The sequence below is a fragment of the Symphalangus syndactylus genome, chromosome 4, assembly GCF_028878055.3.
Source record: "Symphalangus syndactylus isolate Jambi chromosome 4, NHGRI_mSymSyn1-v2.1_pri, whole genome shotgun sequence".
Lineage (NCBI taxonomy): Eukaryota > Metazoa > Chordata > Mammalia > Primates > Hylobatidae > Symphalangus > Symphalangus syndactylus.
Genome location: NC_072426.2, coordinates 67,999,416 through 68,020,611, shown reverse-complemented (window position 1 = coordinate 68,020,611; position 21,196 = coordinate 67,999,416).

Here is a 21,196-nt window from a genome sequence, read left to right as displayed (position 1 = left end):
AAGTTCCAGGATTGTGGGGATTCATGCAGGGTATTCTGGCCCTGACTGTTTCCTCTGAACCAGGATGCGTTCTGATTGGCAGGACAACTGGCCTTCACTTGGTGGCCTTCATTGCCTGCCTTCATTTATGGCCTTCACTTAGTGCCCTCAGTTGGTGCTCTTCAGTTGGTGGTCTTCAGTTGGTGGTCCTCAGTTGTTGGCAGTGCTGGAAGGAGGATGAATCCGTTTGTGCTCTCTCCTCCCCCACTCACAGCTCTCAGGCTTGTTGCAGCCAGGCCCTTCCAACATAAACCAGACAGGTTGGAGGTTTTTTTTTTAGCAGACAAGTCAGCTCAGGATATGGGGGTGACATGGGGTGAGGGCTGCTAGCACAGTGTTGCCCCATGGCCCAGTGCTGCCCGTGTCAACAATGCTTTTGCCAGGAAGAGTCGAGAGGTGTTCAGCTCTGCAGACTTGGGGGCAAGCGAAGGCCCATGCTGCTGGAGAAGAGCAGGGGTGCCCCATAGGGTCCACACTGAACTGTCACATATGCACCAAAGCCAGTCCCAATCAGGGCTTGCACAAGGGTTCTGCAGAGCCAGCCTGTGGCTGTGATGTCTACGAGTGTGCAGACAGCGAAGACGCAGGCTGCCATATACAGGAGCAGAAATGCCTGGAACACGCTGTCTCCCAATGCCAGCCAGAAGTGCAGCCTGCTCAGGGTGCGGTGGGTGAAGCTGTCCTGCAGCTCTGAGATCCACGAAGTGGAGGTGGTACTAGCATAGGACCCCACTGCTTTGGAGGCTGCACCATTGAATTTGGGAGCCAGCAAGGGTCCTGACAACAGCAAATTGGCCACCAGAAGATGCCAAAAGGTAGGGAGGCGACGGATACCCCCTAAGTTGAGGAGCTCCTCTGGCCACTGATGGCCCAAGGTTCCCCAAGACTCATCCAAAGCCTCAGTTTTCTCATCTATAAAAGATGTGATTGTTGTTAGGCTTCCATAAGGTAAATGTGTGAAAACCATGGCAAAAATGTTTGTAATTTAAAAGGATGCATTTCTTTGACGCTTCTGTAAGGTAAGTGTGTAAAATCTGGACACAATACCTTTAATTTACGTCACTGTAACCTCTGCCTCCTGGGTTCAAGCGATTCTCCTGCCTTAGCCTCCCAAGTAGCTGGGACTAGAGGCTTGCACCATCAGGCGTGACTAATTTTGTCCTTTTTAGGAGAGATAGAGTTTCACCACATTGGTCAGGCTGGTCTCAAACTCCTGACCTCAGATGATCCGTTCACCTTGGCTTCCCTAAGTACTGAGATTACAGGCTTGAGCCACCATCCCCGGCCAAAAATTACATTTCTTGATCAACAAACCTGTTTCTAAGGAAATGCTTGTGGTCTAAATATACGGATTCCCAGTCATTTCCAAGAAGAAGGGAAGGATTGCAAGGCAACCTGGGAGGGAGTTTAGGATTGTTCTGAGGCATAAAAGCCATTGAAATTCACACATAAGAGGGTAGAGAAAGGGAATCCACATGTTTTGATCCCTCCATGTACTGGGTGTAACTTGGTCTTCATTAAGTTGCACCACCTTTGGTGTCAGAGAGAAGTGGATTTGAATCCAAGTTCCAACACTCATTAGGACATGATCGTGAATGTGTTTTTAACTCCTCAGAGCCTCACTTTGCTTATCTATAAAAGAGGGGATTCTTATGAGGCTTCCATAAGGTAAATGAATAAAAATTTGGGTGGACAAAATGCCTGTAATTTAAAAGATAGGGTTGTTATGAGGCTTCGATAAGGTAAGTGTGTAAAAATCTGGACACAATGCCTATAATTTTGTTGGTGTTCAATATAAAGAGAAGGATTATTTTTCTCTCATTTAATTTTCAGAACAAGTTTATAAAATGGTGTTACTCATATTTTTGAGATAATCAAACCAAGGATCACAAAGATTAAATGAGTCACCATAGTCACAAAGCAGTTCACAATACATTTAGTGGGTAACTGCCAGTTAAAAGTAGCAATGATGATCACATTTAAAATCTTGGATTATGTGGTGCTTTTCTCTTACGTAAGCCTCTTTGTTTGTTGAAGCCATAGATTCTAAGTTGCTGTATCAAAGTGATCACTAGAAAACTGTGATACACTTAGTGTATAAATTTTAGAAAATGTCTTCTATTACTCTTGTTAATTTGATTGAATACATGTGTCATTTTCAAAAATGTAAATGGAATATGTGTGGATTGCATATATATGTGTATATATATATATGAAATATGATTTGACATTATAGTGTAGGCTTAGCTCATCGGCAATGTGTTTTTCTGAAAGCAGCTGCAGAAATTTGTCATTTTTCTGGTTTGGCAAGGCGGGGCCTTGTGAGCCTGGTGCTTGAGCTCTCAATTCCATGTCCTTTGCATGGGGGACACATGCAAAGGATTCTGGGCCTGATTGTTTCCTCTAACCAGGATGCAGTCTGGTTGGCAGGGCAACTGGCCCTCACTTGGTGGCCTTCAGTGGGTGCCCTCATTGGTTGCCTTCAGTTAGTGCCCTCAGTTGGTACCCTCAGTTGTTTCTCTTCAGTTGGTGGTCCTCAGTTGGTGGTCTGCAGTTGTTGGGCAGTGGGGGAAGGAGGATGAATCCATTTGTGCTTTCTCCTCCCCCAGTCACAGCTCTCAGACTTGTTGCATCCTGGCCCTTCTAAAATAATCCAGGGATGTTGGCAGGATATTTTCGCAGACAAGTCAGCTCAGGGTATGTGGGTGGCAAGAGGTGCAGGCTGCTAGTGCAGTGCCACGCCATAGCCCAGGGCTGCCCTTGCCAGCCATGCCTTTGCCAGAAAAAGGCGATAGTTGTTGAGCTCTGCAGACTTGGGGGAAGCAAAGGCCCAAGCTTCCAGAGAAGAGCAGGGGTGCCCCATGGGGACCACACTGATCTGTCACATGTGCATGGAAGCCAGCCCCAGTCAGGGCCAGGGTTTTGCAGAGCCAGCCTGTGGCTCTGAGGTCTACGAGTATGCAGACAGCGAAGGCACAGTCCTCAATATACAGGAGCAGAGGCGCCCTGAAAACACTGTCCCCCAATGCCATCTGCAAGTGGGGCCAGCTCAGGGTGCAGTGGGTGAAACTGTCCTGCACCTCTGGGATCCACGAAGTGGAGGTGACAGTAGCACCAGACCCCACTGCTTTGGAGCCTGTCCAGTCGAATTTGGGAGCCAGCTAGTGTCCTGACTGCAGTACTTTGGCCACCAGAAGACGCCCAAAGGTAAGGAGGCTTCAGATACAACTTAAGTTTAGGAGCTCCTCTGGCTGCCGCTGGCCCAAAGTTCTCCCTGATGCATCCAAATCCTGGGGCTCCTTCCTCCTGCCCCTAGTTTGCTATCCTAAGCCCAGATTCAAGCAGCAGGACTGGCTTTGCCTCACCTCCCACCCCTTTTTTTTCCCTGCTGTGTCCAGCTGGTTTCTTTCCTCCTGCCTACCCCAGTGCCCGGTTCTGGGCATTCTTCTTCTTCCCCTAGGCTGTCCGAAAACCATGTTTTTAGAATACAAAATTTATCCTTCAGATTTCATTACTGTAGAGGAACTGTCTGACAGCTCTCATATTTAAACTTAAGTAGCCACACTGGGACTCACAATTTCATATCTTGAGTTCTAGGCCAGAGCCCTCTCTCCTAAGGCAATGTCAGAGGGTCAGAGGTACTCTTCTTTATTTTAATAACAAAAAGATTTTTTTTTGTAGAGACAGGGTCTCACTGTGTTGCCCAGGCTGGTCTCGAACTCCTGGCTTCAAGTGATCCACCCACCTTGGCCTCCCACTTTGCTGGCATGATAAGCAAGAACCACCACACTTGGCCTTTGGAAGTGCTCTAGCTTTGTGTGTTTTAGCTAATCTTCCTGCACAGTTGTCAGTAAGATGTTCCTGCAGTATAGTTCGAAAGCTTTCTACACAAATTCAGTGGATCCTGTGATTTTTTTTTTTACATGGAATAGCACTCTTTTTTTATTGCAGAGAAGCTAGACAATTCACAGTTAGTAACCTAAGGCCTAGAAAATTGTGTTTCTTGATCAAAACAACTGTTTATAGATGCTTGTGGTCCAAAGATGCAGATTCCTAATCATGAAAAGAAGTGATGTCCACTACAGGCAACCAGGGAGGGAGTTTAGCATTGTTCTGAGGCCGTGAAAACCATTGAAATTCACCCATAAGAGGGTAGAGAAAGGGAATCCACATGTTTTGATCCTTCCATGTGTGGGGTATAACTGGGTCTTCGTGAATGTGCACCACCTTTGGTGTCAGAAAGAATTGGATTTGAATCCCAGTTCCAACAATCATTACGAAGTGATGGTGAATGAGTTTTTAAATCCTCTGAGCCTCAGTTTGCGCATCTCTAAAAGATGGGATTCTTATGAAGCTTGCATAAGATTAGTGTATAAAAATCTGGGAATAATGCCTGTAATTTAAAAGACGGGGTTATTATGAGGCTTCAATAAGGTAAGTGTGTAAAAATCTGGACACAATGCCTTTAGTTTTGTAATTGTACAATATATGAAGGAGGATTATTTATCTCCTTTAATTTTTAGAACAAGTTTATACAATTAGCACTATTCATATTTTTAAGATAATCAAAGGACCAATAAGTGTAAATGAATCACCATACTCACAAAGCAGTTCACAATATATTTACTGGGTAATTGCTACTTAAAAGTAGCAATGATGATCACATTGAAAATCTTGTATTATGTGGCGGTTTTCTCTTCCATGAGCCTCTTCATTTGTGGAAACCATAGAGTCTAAGTTGCTCTATCAAAGTGATCATTAGAAAAATGTAATGTACTTAGTGTATAAATTTTAGAAAATTTCCACTGTTAGTCTTGTTAATTTAATTGAATGTGTGTGTTTTGGATTATGAATATGAATATGTATTGATATATGAAATAAGACTTGACATCATAGCTCATGGCAATGTTTTCTTCTGAAAACACCTGCCGAAATTTGTATTTTTCCTAGTTTCCAAAAAAATCAGAGGCGATGGGGCAAGGTGGATCTTTGAATGTCAGATAGTGCATGGGGTACATTGGTATAGAGTAATTTCTGCATAATTCATATTCATAATTCACAGAGAGGAAACCTGAAAGTTGCTACCAGCTACTAATAAATGAAAGATGGGACGGGCAGCTGTGGGGGCGGGGCCTTGTGAGCCAGTGCCTGGACTCGCACAGCACGTCACAAATGGAAGGTCGGCGCTTGGGGCACCTCAAGGCCTGATTGGTTCCTCCTATGCAGGACGCGATCTGGTTGGCAGGGTAATCGGCCTTCAGTTAGTGCCTTCAGTGGGTGCCTTCAGTTGGTGGCATTTCATTGCTTTTCCTGGGGAGAAGTGGCAGGTGCTCAGCTCTGCAGGCGTGGGGACAAGCGAAGGCCCTAGGTGCCCCATGGGGACCAAGTTGACCTGTCGCATGTGCCCCAAAGCCAGCCCCAGACAGGGCCAGCGCAGGGCTTCTGCGGAGCCGTCCTGAGGCTCTGACATCTATGAGTGGGCGGCCAGAAAAGGCGCAGGCTCCAGCACAGGAGAAGCAAAGGCGCCCGGAACACGCGGTCCCTTAATGCCAGCCCCAAGCGGGGCCAGCTCAGAGTGCGGTGTTTGGAGCGGTCCTGCAGCTCTGAGATCCACGAGGTGGTCGTGGGAGTAGCGCCAGACTCCACTGCTTTGGAGCCTGCCCAGTCTGATTCAGGAGGCGTGACTAGCAGCACATTGGCCCCAGAAGACGCCAAAAGGTAGGGAGACTACAGATACCGCTTGGCCTTAGGAGCTCCTCTGGCCGTTGGTGACCCAAGGTTCCCCCCAGAGGCATCCACAGCCTAGGGCTCCTCCCTCCTGCCCTAGTTCGCTTTCCTAGGCCCAGGCCCCAAGCAGGAGGACTTGCTCTGACTCGACTCCCCCCCCCCTTCTTCTATCCCTGTTACATCCAGCCGTTTACTTTTCATTGCTCTGCCCAAATGCCCACTTCTGGGCCCTCTTCTTCTTTTCCTAGGATGGTCAAAACTAGGTTTTCAAAATACAAAATGGATGCTGAGATTTCATTACTGTAGAGGAAATGTCTGACAGCTCTTGTATTTAAACTTAAGTAGCCACATTGGGACTCCCAATTTCATATCTTGAGTTCTGGAGCAGAGCTCTCTCTCCTAAAGTAATGTCTGAGGGTTAGAGGTACTTTTCTTCATTCTAATAAGAAGAAATGATTTCCTGTAGAGACAGGGTCTCACTGTGCTGCCCAGGCTGGTCTCAAACCCCTGGTCTCAAGTGATTCACCCACGTTGGCCTCCCACTTTGTTGGGATGACAGGCAAGAACCACCACACCTGGCCTTGGGAGCTGCTCCTGCTTTGTGTGTTTTGGCTGGTCTTCCTGCGCAGCTGTCAGTAAGATGCTCCTGCAGCATAGTTCCAAATCTTTCTGCACAAATTCAGTGGATGCTGTGATTTTTTACATAAAATAGCCCCTTTATTTATTGCAGAGAAGCTAGACAATGCACACTTAGTAACATACGGCCTAGTAAATTTCATTTCTTGATCACCACACTTGTAAAAAGGTGATGCTTGTGGTCTAAATACACAGATTCCTCGTCATCCCCAAGAAAAAGGGAACCACTGCAAGGCAACCTGGGAGGGAGTTTAGGATTGTTCTGAGGCAGTGCAAGCCATTGAAATTCACACATGAGGGGGTAGAAAAGAGAATCAACGTGTTCTGATCCCTCCATGTTCTGGGTATAACTTGGTCCTCCTTAACATGCACCATTTTTGGCGTCAGAGAAAACTGGATTTGAATCCCAGTTCCATCACTCTTTATGATGTGATGGTGAATGTGTTTTTAACTTGCCTGAGCCTCAGTTTGCTCATCTATAGATGTGATTGTTATGAGGCTTCCATAAGGTAAGTGTGTAAAAACCATGGCAAAATGCGTGTAATTTAAAAGAGAGGGTTATTATGAGGCTTCTATAAGGTAAGTGTGTAAAAGTCTGGGCACAATGTCTACAATTTTGTAAGTGTTCAATAGGTGGAGAAGGATGATTATCTTTCTTTTTTTACACCATTAATTTTTAGACCAAGAGTATAAAATTGGGGACACATATTTCTTAGACAATCAGATCAATGATTAGAAAGACTAAATAAATCACCATAGTCACAAAGCAGTTCATAATACATTTACTGGGTAATTTCTAGTTAACAGTAGCAATGATGATCACATTGAAAATCTCGTATTTTGTGGTGGTTTTCTCTTACATAAGCCTCTTGCTTTGTTGAAAGCATAGATTCTAAGCTGCTCTATCAATGTGATTCTTAGAAAAATGTGATGTGTTTAGCGTCTAAATTTCAGAAAATTTCTTCTGTTAGTCTTGTTAATTTGAACATGTGTGTCATTTTAAAAAATATAAGTCAAATATATGTGGATGGGATATATATGTGTACATATGACATATGACTTGATATTATAGGGTAGGCTCAGCTCATGGCAATATTTTTTTCTGAAAGCACCTGTAGAAATCACTCCTATTCTAGTTTGTTAATGTTTCAGAGATTATGGGGGAAAGGGGGTTCTAGGAATCCCAGACACAGCGTGAGGCAGATTTGGTTTCAGTAATTTTAGCATCATTCATTGTAAGGCGATGATCCCTAGGAATTTCTTCTCAGTGAGAAGCCTGAAAGGTCCCAGCAGCCAGCAATGAATGAAAGGTGGGGCGGGGCCGCTGGCAGGGCAGGGCCTTGTGAGCCATGTGCCTGTGCTCTCAAGTTCCAAGTTTGTGGGGATGCATGCAGGGGATTCTGGACCTGATTGTTTCCCCTGAACCAGGACGCGGTCTGGTTGGCAGGACAACTGGCCTTCACTTGGTGGCCTTCAGTGGGTGCCCTCATTGGTTGCCTTTGGTTAGTGCCCTCAGTTGGTACCCTCAGTTGGCGCTCTTCAGTTGGTGGTCCTCAATTGGTGGTCTTTAGTTGTTGGGTAGTGGTAGAAGGAGGATGAAACTGTGCTTTCTCCTCCCCCAGTCATAGCTCTCAGTCTTGTTGCCTCCAGGCCCTTCTAAAATAAACCAGACAGGTTGGCAGGTTTTTCTCAGCACACAAGTCAGCTCAGGGTACGGGGTTGATGTGGGGTGTGGGCTGCTAGCTCAGTGCCGCCCCATGGCCCAGGGCTGCCTGTGCCAGCCATGCCTTTGTCAGGAAGAGGTGATAGTTGTTGAGCTCTGCAGACTTGAGGACAAGCGAAGGCCCAAGCTGCCTGAGAAAAGCAGGGGTGCCCCATGGGGACCACACTGAACTGTTGCGTGTGCACCAAAGCCAGCCTCAGTCAGGGCCGGCACAAGCATTCTGCAGAGCCAGCCTGTAGCTCTGACGTCTACAAATGTGCAGACAGCGAAGATGCAGGCTGCGATATACAGGAGCAGAGGCGCCCAGAACACGCTGTCCCCCAATGCCACCCTCAAGTGGGTCCAGCTCACGGTGTGGTGGGTGAAGCCGTCCTGCAGCTCTGAGATCCATAAGATAGAGGTGGCAGTAGTGATGCACTTCACTGTATGGAGCCTGCCCAATCGAATTTGGGAACCAGCGAGGGTCCTGACAGCAGTACATTGGCCGCCAGAAGACGCCAAAAGGTAGGGAGGCGACTGACACTGCTTAAGTTTAAGAGCTCCTCTGGCTGTTCCTGGCCCAGGGTTCCCCCGGAGGCATCCAAAGCCTCAGTTTTCTCATCTATAAAAGATGTGATTGTTATGAGGCTTCCACAAGGTAAGTGTGTAAAAACCATGGCAAAATGCTTGTAACTTAAAAGAGAGGGCTTCTATGAGGCTTCCATAAGGTAAGTGTGTAAAAATCTGGACACAATACCTATAATTTTTTAAGTGTTCAGTATATGGAGAAGGGGGATTATTTTTTCTCATCTAATTTTTAGAATGAGTTTATAAGATTGGTGACACTCATATCTCTTAGACAATCTAACCAATGATCAGAAAGAATAAATAGATAATTGAAGTCACAAAGCAGTTCACAATGCATTCATTGGGTAATTTCTGGTTAAAACTAACAATGATGATCACATTGAAAACTTTCTATTATGTGGTGCTTTTCACTTACATAATCTTCTTGGTGTTTTTGAAACCATAGATTCTAAGTTGCTCTACCAAAGTGATTATTAGAAAAATGTGATGTACTTAGTGTCTAAATTTTAGAAAATTTCTTCTTTCTTGTTAATTTGATTGAACATGTGTGTTATTTTCAAAAATGTAAATGGAATATATATTGATTGGATTTATATGTGTATATATGAGATATGACTTGACGTTATAGAGTAGGCTTAGTTCATGGCAAAGTTTTTTTCTGAAAGCACCTGCAGAAATCACTCTTATTTCTAGTTTGTTAATGTTTCAGAGATTATGGGGGAAAGGGGGTCCTAGGAATCCCAGACACTGCATGAGGCACATTTGCTTTCAGTAATTTCAGCATCATTCATTGTAGGGTGATGATCCCTAGGAACTGCTTCACAGTGAGAAACCTGAAAGGTCCCAGCAGCCAGCAAGGAATGAAAGGTGGGGTGGGGCCACTGGCAGGGCAGGGCCTTGTGAGCCATGTGCCTGTGCCCTCAAGTCCCAAGTTTGTGGGGATGCATGCAGGGGATTCTGGCCCTGATTGTTTACCCAGAACCAGGATGCGTGCTGGTTGGCAGGACAACTGGCCTTCACTTGGTGGCCTTCAGTGGGCGCCCTCATTGGTTACCTTCAGTTAGTGTCCTCACTTGGTACCCTCAGTTGTTTCTGTTCAGTTGGTGGTCCTCAGTTGGTGGTTTTCAGTTGTTGGGCAGTGGTGGAAGGAGGATGAATCCATTTGTGCTCTCTCCTCCCCCAGTCACAGCTCTCAGGCTTGTTGTATGCAGGCCCTTCTAAAATAAACCAGACAGGTTGCCAGGTTTTCTTTAGCAGACATGTCAGCTCAGGGTACAGGGTTGGCGCGGGGTGAGGGATGTTAGTGCAATGCCACTCCATGGCCCAGCGCTGCATGTGCCAGCCATGCTTTTGGAAGGCAGATGTGAAAGGTCTTCAGATCTGAAGACTGAGGGGCAAGCGAAGGCCTACGCTGACCGAGAAGAGCAGGGGTGCCCCATGGGGACCACACTGAACTCTCGCATGTGCACAAAAACCTGCCCCAGTCAGGGCCAGCACAAGCGTTCTCCAGAGCCAGCCTGTGGCTCAGATATCTACCAGTGTGCAGACAGTGAAGGCACAGACTGCGATACACAGGAGCAGAGGTGCCCTGAACACATTGTCCCCCAATGCCAGCCGCAAGTGGGGCTATCTCAGGGTGCGGTGGCTGAAGCCATCCTGCACCTCTGGGATCCAAGAGGTGGAGGTGGCAGTAGCATCAGACTCCACTGCATTGGAGCCTGCCCATTTGAATTTGGGAGCCAGCGAGGGACCTGACAGCACAGATGCCCAGAAGACGCCCAAAGGTAGGGAGGAAACATATACTGCTTAAGTTCAGAAGATCCTCTCGCTGTTGCTGGTCCAAGTTTCCCCCAGAGGCATCCAAAGCCTCAGTTTTCTCATCTACAAACGATGTGATTGTTATGAAGCTTCCATAAGGTTAGTGTGTAAAAACCGTGGCAAAATGCTTGTAACTTAAAAAAGAGGGTTCCTTTGAGGCTTCTATAAGGTAAGTGTGTAAAAATCTGGACACAATGCCTATAATTTTTTAAGTGTTCAGTATATGGTGAAGGCGGATTATTTTTTCTCATCTAATTTTCAGAGCAAGTTTATAAAATTGGTGATACTCATATTTCTTAGACAATCCAACCAATGATCAGAAAGAATAAATAGATAACCAAGGTCACAAAGCAATTCACAATGCATCCACTGGGTAATTTCTAGTTAAAAGTAGCAATGATTTTCACATTGAAAATTTTGTATTACGTTGTGGTTTTCTCTTCCATAATCCTCTTGGTGTTTTGAAACCACAGATTCTAAGTTGCTCTATTAAAGCGATCGTTAGAAAAATGTGATGTACTTAGTGTGTAAATTTTAGAAAATTTCTGTGTTACTCTTGTTAATTTGATTGAACATCTGTGTTATTTTGAAAAATGTAAGTCGAATATATGTGTTTTGGATATATATATGCATATATGAAATATGACTTGACATTATAGAGTAGGCTTAGCTCATGGCAGTGTTTTTTTCTGAAAGCACCTGCAGAAATCTCTCTTATTTTCAGTTTGTTAATGTTTCAGAGATTATAGGGGAAAGGTGATTCTATGAATCCCAGACACTGCGTGAGGCAGATTTGGTTTCAGTAATTTTAGCATCATTCATTGTAAGGCGATGATTCCTAGGAACTTCTTCACAGTGAGAAGCCTGAAAGGTCCTAGCAGGCAGCAATGAATGAAAGGTGGGGCGGGACCTCTGAAATGGCGGGGCCTTGTGAGCCATATACCTGTGCTCTCAAGTTCCAAGTTTGTGGGGATGCATGCAGGGGATTCTGAGCCTGATTGTTTCCTCTGAACCAGGATGCGGTCTGGTTGACAGGGCAACTGGCCTTCTCTTGGTGGCCTTCAGTGGGTGCCCTCATTGGTTGCCTTCAGTTGGTACCCTCACTTGGTGGTCTTCAGTTGGTACCCTCAGTTAGTGCCCTCATTTGGTACCCTCACTTGTTTCTCTTCAGTTGGTGGTCTTCAGTTGTTGGGCAGTGGTGGAAGAAGGATGAATCCGTTTGTGCTCTCTCCTCCTCGAGTCACAGCTCTCAGGCTTGTGGTATCCAGGCCCTTCTAAAATAAACCAGACAGATTGGCAGGGTTTTTTTAGCAGACATGTCAGCTCAGGATATGGAGGTGATGCGGGGTGTCAGCTACTAGCGCATTGCCACCCCATGGCTCAGGGCTGCCTGTGGCAGCCATGCCTCTGCTAGGAAGAGGTGATAGGTGGCAAGTGAAGGCCCAGCTGCTCGAGAAGAGCAGGAGCGCCCCACGTGGACCACACTAAACTGTCGCATGTGCACCAAAGGCAGCCCCAATCAGGGCCAGCACAAGAGTTCTGCAGAGCGAGCCTGTGGCTCTCACATATACGATTGTGCAGACAGCGAAGGCACAGGCTGCGATATACAGGAGAAGAGGCACCCTGAACACGCTGTCCCCCAATGCCAGCCACAAGTGGGGCTAGCTCAGGGTGCAGTTGGTGAAGCCATCCTGCAGCTCTGGGATCCAGGAGGCGCAGGTGGCAGTAGCACCGGACTCCACTGCTTTGGAGCCTGCTCAGTCGAATTTTGGAGCCAGTGAGGGACCTGACCGCAGTACACTGGCAACCAGAAGATGCCCAAAGGTAGGGAGGCAATGGATACTGCTTAAGTTCAGAAGATCCTCTGGCCGTTGCTGGCCCAAGGTTCCCCTAGAGACATCCAAAGCCTCAGTTTTCTTATCTATTAAAGATGTGATTGTTATGAAGCTTCCATAAGGTAAGTGAGCAAAAACCATGGCAAGATGCTTGTAACTTAAAAGAGAGGGTTCCTATGAGGCTTTTATAAGGTAAGTGTGTAAAAATCTGGACACAATACCTATAATTTTTTAGTTCAGTATATGGAGAAGGAGGATTTTTTTCATCTAATTTTTAGAATGAGTTTATAAGATTGGTGATACTCATGTATCTTTGACAATCAAACCAATGATCAGAAAGAATAAAGAACTCCTCAAAGTCACAAAGCAGTTCACAATGCATTCACTGGGTAATTTCTAGTTAAAAGGAGCAATGATGATCACATTGAGAATTGTGTATTATGTGGTGGTTTTCTCTTACATAATCCTCTTGGTGTTATGAAACCACAGATTCTAAGTTACTCTATCAAAGTGATCATTATGAAAATGTGATGTGCTTCATGTGTAAATTATAGAAAATTTCTTCTGTTAGTCTTGTTAATTTGATTGAACATGTGTGTTATTTTCAAAAATGTAAATGGAACATATGTGGATTGGAGATATATGTGTATATATGAAATATGACTTCACGTTATAGAGTAGGCTTAGCTCATGGCAATTTTTTTTTCTGAAAGCACTTGCAGAAATCACTCTTATTTCTAATTTCTTAATGTTTTAGAGATTATGGGGGAAAAGGGGGTTCTATGAATCTCATACACTGCGTGAGGTAGATTTGGTTTCAGTAATTTTAGCATCATTCATTGTAAGGTGATGATCCCTGGGAACTTCTTCACAGTGAGAAACCTGAAAGGTCCCAGCAGTGAGCAATGAATGAAAGGTGGGGTGGGGCTGCTGGCAGGGAGGGGCCTTGTGAGCCATATGCCTGTGCTCTCAAGTTCCAAGTTTGTGGGGATGCATGCAGAGGATTCTGGACCTGATTGTTTCCCCTGAACCAGGATGTGGTCTGCTTGGCAGGGCAACTGGCCTTCACTTGGTGGCCTTCAGTGGGTACCCTCATTGGTTGCCTTCAGTTAGTGCCCTCAGTTGGTACCCTCAGTTGGTGCTCTTCCATTGGTGGTCCTCAGTTGGTGGTCTTCAGTTGTTGGGCAGTGGTGGGAGGAGGATGAATCCGTTTGTGCTCTCTCTGCCCCAGTCACAGCTCTCAGGCTTGTTGCCTCCAGGCCTTTCTATAGTAAACCATACAGATTGGCAGGGTTTTTTTAGCAGACAAGTCAGCTCGTGGTATGGGGGTGACACAGGGTGAGGGCTGTTAGCGCAGTGCCGCCCCATGGCCCATGGCTGCCCGTGCTAGCAATGCTTTTGCTAGGAAGAGGCGAGAGGTGTTCAGCTCTGCAGACTTGGGTGCAAGTGAAGGCCCAGCTGCCCAAGAACAGCAGGGGTGCCCCCATGGGGTCGACACTGACCTGTCACATGTGCACCAAAGCCAGCCCCAATCAGGGCTGGCACAAGTGTTCTGCAGAGCCAGCCTGTGGCTCTGATGTCTACCAGCGTACAGACAGCAAAGACGCAGGACGCAATATACAGGAGCAGAGGCGCCTGGAACACGCTGTCCCCCAGTGCCAGCCATAAGCCGGACCAGCTCAGGGTGCAGTGGGTGAAGCTGTCCTGCAGCTCTGAGATCCATGAGGTGGAGGTGGCTGTAGCGCAGCACTCCACTGCTTTGGAGCCTGCCCAGTTGAATTTGGGAGCCAGCAAGTGTCCTGACAGCAGCACATTGGACACCCGAAGACGCCAAAAGGTAGGGAGGCGACAGATACTGCTTAAGTTCAGGATCTCCTCTAGCCGCTGATGGCCTAAGCTTCCCCAAGAGGCATCCAAGGCCTCAGTTTTCTCATCTATAGAAGATGTGATTGTTATGCGGCTTCCATGAGGTAAGTGTGTGAAAACCATGGCAAAATGTTTGTAATGTAAAAGAAAGGGTTTCTATGAGGCTTCTATATGATAAGTGTGTAAAAATCTGGACACAATACCTGCAATTTAGGTCATGTAACCTCTGCCTTCTGGGTTCAAGCGATTCTGCTGCCTTAGCCTCCCGAGTAGCTGGGATTAGAGGCTTGTGCCATCCGGCCTGACTAATTTTGTCATTTTTAAGAGAGATGGGGCTTCACCATGTTGGTCAAGCTGATCTCGAAGTCCTGACCTCAGGTAATCCACTCACCTTGGCTTCCCTAAGTACTGGGATTACAGGCATGAGCCACCATCCCCGGCCCAAAATTCCATTTATTGATCAACAACCCTTTTTCTAAGGAGATGCTTGTGGTCTAAATATGCAGATTCCCATTCATTTCCAGGAAGAAAGGGATGACTGCAAGGCAACCTGGGAGGGAGTTTAGGATTGTTCTGAGGCTGTGAAAGCCATTGAAATTCACACATAAGAGGGTAGAGAAAGGGAATCCACATGTTTTGATCCCCCCATAAACTGGGTATAACTTGGTCTTTATTAATTTGCACCACCTTTGGCATCAGAGAGAACTGGATTTGAATCCAAGTTCCAACACTCATTAGAACGTGATGGTGAATGTGTTTTTAACTCCTCAGAGCCTCACTTTGCTTATGTATAAAAGAGGGGATTCTTATGAGGCTTCCATAAGGTAAATGAGTAAAAATTTTGGTGGACAAAATGCCTGTAATTTAAAAGATAGGGTTGTTATGAGGCTTCGATAAGGTAAGTGTGTAAAAATCTGGACACAATGCCTATAATTTTGTTAGTGTTCAATATAAAGAGAAGGATTATTTTTCTCTCATTTAATTTTTAGAGCCAGTTTATAAAATGGTGTTACTCATATTTTTGAAATAATAAAACCAAGAATCACAAAGATTAAATGAGTCACCATAGTCACAAAGCAGTTCACAATACATTTAGTGGGTAATTGCCAGTTAAATGTAGCAGTGATGATCACATTTAAAATCTTTATTATGTGGTGCTTTTCTCTTACATAAGCCTCTTTGTTTGTTGAAGCCAGAGATTCTAAGTTATTGTATCAAAGTGATCACTAGAAAAACGTGATATACTTAGTGTATACATTTCAGAAAATGTCCCCCATTACTCTTGTTAATTTGACTGAATATGTGTGTTATTTTAAAAAATGTAAACGGAGTATATGTGGATTGAATATATATGTATATGTATATATGAAATATGATTTGACATTATAGTGTAGGCGTAGCTCGTGGCAATGTGTTTTTCTGAAAGCACATGCAGAAATCTGTCATTTTTCAGGATGAAAAATCTCAGAGGTTATGGGGGAAAGGGGGTCTATGAATCCCAGATAGTATATGAGGCAGATTTGGGTTCAGTAATTTTAGCATCATTCATTGTAAGGTGATGATCCCTAGGAACTTCATCACAGTGAGCAACATGAAAGCTCCCAGCAGCCAGCAATAAATGAAAGGTGGGAAGGGTCCACTGGCAGGGCGGGGCCTTGTAAGCCTGGTGCTTAAGCTCTGAATTCCAAGTTGGGGGTACACATGCAAGGGATTCTGGGCCTGATTGTTTCCTCTAACCAGGATGTGTTCTGGCTGGCAGGGCAACTGGCCTTCACTTGGTGGCCTTAAGTGGGTGTCCTCATTGGTTGCCTTTGGTTAGTGCCCTCATTTGGTACCCTCAGTTGTTTCTCGAGTTGGTGGTCTGCAGTTCGTGGTCTTCAGTTGTTCAGCAGTGGTGGAAGGAGGATGAATCCGTTTGTGCTCTCTCCTCCCCCAGTCACAGCTCTCAGGCTTGTTGCATCCAGTCCCTTCTAAAATAAACTGGACAGGTTCGAAGTTTTTTTTAGCAGACAAGTCAGCTCAGGGAAAAGGTGCGACACGGGGTGTGGGCTGCTAGCATAGTGCCGCCCCATGGCCCAGGGCTGCCTGTGCCAGCAATGGTTTTGCCAGGAAGAGGCGATAGGTGTTGAGCTCTGCAGACTTGGGGGCAAGCGAAGGCCCATGCTGCCTGAGAAGAGCAGCGGTGCCCCATGGGGACCACACTGAACTGTCACATATGCACCAGAGCCAGCCCCAATCAGGGCTGGCACAAGTGTTCTGCAGAGCCAGCCTGTGGCTCTGATATCTGCCAGCGTACAGACAGCAAAGACACAGGACGCGATATACAGGAGCAGAGGCACCCAGAACACGCTGTCCCCCAATGCCAGCCACAAGCGGGGCCAGCTCAGGGTGTGGTGGGTGAAGCTGTCCTGCAGCTCTGTGATCCACGAGGCGGAGGTGGCAGTAGCACAGAACTCCACTGCTTTGGAGGCTGCCTAGTCGAATATGGGAGCCAGCGAGGGTCCTGACAGCAGCACATTGGACACCAGAAGACACCCAAAGGTAGGGAGGCGGCAGATACTGCTTAAGTTCAGGAGCTCCTCTGGCCATTACTGACCTAAGGTTTCCCGAAAGGCATCCATAGCCTGGGGCTCCTTCCTCCTGCCTGGAGTTTCCTTTCCTATGCCCAGGCCCCAAGCAGGAGGACTGGCCCTGCCTCGAGTCCTCACCCCTTCTTCTTTCCCTGCTGTGTCCAGCTGGTTTCTTACTTTCCTCCTACCTACCCCAATGCCCAGTTCTGTTTCCTCTTCTTCTTCTTCCCCCAGGCTGGCTGAAAACTAAGTTTCAAAATACAAAATGCATGCTACAGATTTCACTGCTGTAGGTGAAATGTCTGACAGCTTTTCTGTTTAAACTCTGGTCTCTTCATTTCTTTAAACATTAGAATAATTAAGCCTCGTGATAGATGTGCCTTTGTAACTTGAAAGTACGGCACTCAATTTAAAAAAAATTTTAATTTTTCTTTTAACAAATTTTTGGCAAACAGTATTTAGTTACTTGAGTAACTTCTTTAGTGGAGATTTGTGAGCAAGTACCCAAGCAGTACACATGGAATCCAATTTGTAGTCTCTTATCTTTCTCCCCCTTCCCACCATTTTCCCCTGAGTACCATTCTTTTTTTTGAGACTGAGTCTCATTCTGTCACCCAGGCTGGAAGGCTATGTTGTGATGTCAGCTCGCTGCAACCCTTGCTTCCCGAATTCCTGTGGATCCTCCTGCTTCAGCCTCCCGACTAGCTGGGATTAGAGGTGCGGGTCATGACGCCCGACTACATTTTTTGTATTTTTAGTAATGACTGGGTTTCACCAAATTGGCCAGTCTGCCCTCGAACTCCTGACCTCAAGTGATGCACCTGCCTTGGCCTCCCCTAGGGCTGCAGTTACAGGAATGAGCCACCAGAACCCAGCCAAATATTCCCCACTGCCTTTTGTTTTGTTTTGTTTTGTTTTGTTTTTTCCCTAATCTCCTGAAGTCATTCTTTGAGTTGTCATGTAGATTAATAGGTTTCTCAAATTACTGGAAAACTAGTTGAAATAAACAGGCAGTTTGTGAATATTAGATAGAACGGTGGTGCTGAGCATGGGTAAAGCATCTCTGCATTCACAAGGAGAGGAGCAGAAGACCTTCTGGTGTGGGCTGGGCAGCAATTCTCTTGCAGGAGAAAAGCCCGGGTGTGGAGAGGAGGCCATCCTTTGGTGGGATCCTTTATAAGGAGCTGAGAAATCAATGTAGAGCTTCTTCTGTCTGATTCTGTAACAACTGCAAACCTTCCACGAGTCAAGCTTTGTGTCAAAAGGACAAATTAAAAGGCAAGAAAATAAAATCGTAATACCAGGACTTTTGGGGAAAACAAAAAAACTCACATCTAATTCCAGATTATTTCCATTGTTTCTGTGTCCAATGTACTCTTTTGTTGTTGTTGTTGTTGCTGTTGTTGAGACTGAGTCTCACCCTGTCACCAGGCTGGAGAGCAGTGGCGTGATCTCGGCTCACTACAACCTCCGCCTCCCAGGTTCAAGCGATACTTGTGCCTCAGCGTACTGAGTAGCTGGGACTACAGGCATGCACCACCACGCCCAGCTAATTTTTGTATTTTTAGTAGAGACAGGGTTTCACCATGTTGGCCAGGATGGTCTCGAGCTCCTGACCTCGTGATTTGCCTGCCTCGGCCTCCCAAAGTGCGGGGATTAGAGGCGTGAGCCACCGCACTCAGCCCAATATACTCTTTGTTGAGGACAATGTTCAAAAGTTGTTCCTGTACTCAGCACGGTATGAAACTAGATAAATACATTTTAGGGAAATCAACAATACAAATTTTTTTAAAGAAAATTGGTTTTCAAGGTTTATTCTTCAATTATTGAAAGGTTTTCAAAAGTAAAACATACTATTCCTCTCCACGATCCCAGTTAATCCAGACCCTCCTCGGTGGGCTTTATCAAATACCGTACTCACCTTCCTGAATCTTTTGCTGAATCTCATATAAAGTTTTGTCACAGAACCTCAGATTTTTCATACGGTTTTGTGTACCATGTCATGCCTGTGAATTGCTTTCTTTGCTTTGTTTTTATTTACTTTTTTTTTTTTTTGGTAAGAAGTAGCCAGGAAGTATCTTTCTTTGCTTTAGAGATGTAAACTGCTTTGTATTTTCAGATTAACTTTCAAGAATGTTGAAAATTCTTTGCTCACTCTTCTTTTCTCACTTCCTCCCTCTCAGGACCTATAAAAGGCATCACCCAGCCCAATGGACAGATGCCCCAGGCTGCACATTCTGTCAGTGCTGTTCTCCAAAAGGCCCAAACACATGCTGAAACATCGAAGGTAAAATCAGCAAGCAGCTGACATACATTCCATCCAGCCGTCCCCCAAAGCCCATGTTCTCAACCGTTCGCATTATTCCAATAACTTCCCTTTTTATAGAAATAGAAAACATGCAGTGGCTCACGCCTGTAATCCCAGCACTTTGGGAGGCTGAGGCGGGTGGATCATGAGGTCAGGAGATCGAGACCACGGTGTAACCCTGTCTCTACTAAAAATACAAAAAAAAAAAAAAAAAAATTAGCTGGGCTTGGTGGTGGGAGCCTGTAGTCCTAGCTACTTGGGAGGCTGAGGCCGTGGAATGGCATGAACCGGGAGGTGGAGCTTGCAGTGAGCCGAGATCACGCTACTGTGCTCCAGCCTGGGGCGACAGAGCGAGACTTCGTCTCAAAAAAAAAAAAAAAGAAAACAGGCTGGGTACGGTGGCTCATGCCTGTAATCCCAGTACTTTGGGAGGCCAAAACAGGAGAATTGTCTGAGCTCCGGAGTTCCAGACCAGCCTGGGCGACAGAACAAGGGCTCATCTCTACAAGAAATTAAAAAATTAGCCAGGCTTGGTGGTGTGCACTTGTTGTCCTAGCTGCTTGGGTGGCTGAGGTGTTTGAATTGCTTGAGCCCAGGATTTCAAGGCTGCAGTGAGCTGTGATAACACCACTGCACTCCAGCCTACGTGATAGATAAAGACCTTGTCTTTAAAAAAGGTAAAAAAAAGGGTTACACTAAAAATGTGCATTTTCTATTTTCCCCATTAATGTCCTACATACATCCCCAGGGTGATGGAGGAGAAAATACATTGCAAAATAATAGCCAATAGATATGACATCCTCCATAACATTTTTTCAACCACATAGGTCAATGAGGATTCACTTAAATCTATCTTAAAATCATAGTTAATAATTATGATTTAGTTATTAATCTAGTTCAAAACCTCTCAGTTGACTGTATAAATTTTGTTGAGTATTTCTCACATGTGATTCAAAACAACCCTAAATAACTGTGACAATAGCATATCACTCAGCTAGGACAGGCAGGGTGCTTCATTTTAGCAATTTTTCACTTCTTTTGCCCCTTCATTTTGCCTATCAGTCAGTGGTGAAAACAATTATATCTTGGTATTTATTGAACTTCTTATAATTTTGACAACCACTGCAGGCCTGTAAAAGTTGTATTTCTTTAATGTTCTCATTATCTTCTCAAGCCTGTGCTTCTCATGCAATATGCTTTCAGCTATTATTATTTTCGTTATTTCTACAATGCCAATCGAAGGAAAGCATTTAAAAATGCTGAAAGAAATAAAAGAATCCCAGAATAGAAATCACTTAACTATATGTGAACATCAATAGCCAAGCTACCTGCTCAGAAATTTTTTAAAAAGGAAAAAGTACATTGCCAGTTAATTAGCTTATCATGCTAAGTAAATAAACTAAATAAAATAGAAACTAAATCACAAGGCACTTTGTTAGAAAAAAAATTTCCAGATTTAATCTTCAGTGGTAAGAAGCTATTAAGCAGAGGAAGAAATGAACTGGAACCCTGATGAAATGTAAATTGGAATGATAATTGCCACTAAAACAGAGGAATTCAATCCAGCTGCCTGGGGACGTTTCGTTATATAAATACAAATTATTATAATGTATTCCAGTATTGGCAGAGGAAGGGCTATGCCTCTAATAGACTTTAGCCAAATTTGGCATTCTGGTTTCTACCAAAAGCACGCTGGTGATTTTTCTTTTCAGAACTCATATATATGTATATATTTCATTTGATCTCATCACAATCTGAGACACAGGTCATAATAGGGACTACGGGGCTCATTTTATACCCGGTGAACCAGCCAACTTTCATGCAGTTGAGAAAAGGTAAACTGTCCGGGTGAGGTGGCTCACACCTGTAATTTGGGAGGCCAAGGTGGGCAGATCACTTGAGCCCAGGAGTTGGAGACCAGCCTGAGCAACATGGCAAAAACTATCTCTACAAAAAATACAAAAATTAGCTGGGCATGGTGGCACATGCTTGTCATCCCAGCAACTCAGGAGGCTGAGGCATGAGGATCACTGAGTCCTAGAGGCAGAGGTTGCAGTGAGTCGAGCTTGCACCACTGCACTCCAGCCTGGGTGACACAGCGAGATCC